Below are 1,391 nucleotides of genomic sequence, written 5' to 3'. Positions count from 1 at the left end.
ACTTTCCTCTAGTTCCTAAATACTTCCTCCCCGCCTCCACTATCATGGCAGGAATTGAGGGCAGGGGGGTTAATCTTGACAGAGGTGAGGATGAGAGCACAGGCATTTCAGGAATACATTTTGTTGGGGCTCAGACAGAATACAGCCCATGATAAGAGCGTAGGAGTGATTATTTGCGTTTTCGAGAGCAAAACATACTTCAAAGAGCGTCCCCTTTAAATTCGTTAACCCCATACCCCATGAAGGGTGAAGTGAGGGTAGCAAAACAATAAGGCGTCCCTTTCTGGTTGCCCCCCAACCCCAAAAGTGAGAACTGTAAGACCTAGCATTCCGGATTTCCGAGATGAAGGGCACTTAAGGCCCAGAAAAGCAAACGACCCCGAGATATAGCACTTAAGTATTCCCACTCACCCAGCTTTTTGCAGAGGTTGATTTGTAGACTGGCCAGATGTTTATGGTCCATCGTGATAGGTAGCCAGGTAAGGGATAGAGGGGGTTGTTACCTCCCATGCCCGCACAGACCCCCATAAAGGAGGTTGGAAAGGATTCAGCCAAGCATTAGCCACCCATGAAGACTAACCGGGCATACTCCAATTCATTCCCACCCCGAACCCCCCCAGCCAGGTGGGCGTTACACCTGGGCAGCCCAAACTAGGCCCAGGTGGGCTTAATTCAGCCAATGTGGTCAACCAAGACCACGCCCACCCAGCCAAAGGTTTTAAAAACCCTGCTTCTGCGCCTGCTCAGCAGGGTAGTGGTTTCTGGTCTCAGTTGCCCACGTTTGGGTGAGCGGTCCCACGAGGTTACCCAGGTTCAGTTGTGGCCCCAGAGAGGCTTCCGCAAAGTTTGGCACGACTCTCTGAAACAGCGTGTACTCTTTTGAGACTGTAAAACCTCAAACTTCTTCCATCATCCTTTATAAAAACCCACTTGGATTACAAACCAGACTTCTACGTGCATTCTTTCTCTTTAGAAGCCAAGAACCGAGGTATTCCCCACTTGATTACCCAGCGTACCCGGTTGCAATCAGAGTACATCCCATGATCTAAGGCTGAGGGAGTGAACATTTGAGCTCTCAAGAGGAGCCCCTGGAGCTGGGAAAACTGTCCCACTACAGACGACCTTGGGGGTAGGGAGCTTTGAATTTAGCAATCCTTTCGAATTGGAAGGTCTCTAACTGCAGATGTACAGGAAGTGAGCTCTGATATGTCCTGGAAGAGGTGGCCAGGGAAGGGCTTAGGAGAGGTTAATGCCGCGATAGTCCTGGCCATAAATACCTTTCCCAGGTTCAGGCACCATTCTGTTAGAACTGGAATAAAAGGAAAGTGGAGCCAGAGCGTGTATTTTTTTTTAAATCCTTTTACTGGGGACTCATACAACTCTTTTTTTTT

Source organism: Echinops telfairi, unplaced genomic scaffold (genome assembly GCF_000313985.2).
Source record: "Echinops telfairi isolate 266 unplaced genomic scaffold, ASM31398v2 ScPeMD7_5868;HRSCAF=6743_0, whole genome shotgun sequence".
Taxonomy (NCBI): Eukaryota; Metazoa; Chordata; class Mammalia; order Afrosoricida; family Tenrecidae; genus Echinops; species Echinops telfairi.
Note: the sequence above shows the minus strand (reverse complement) of the source record.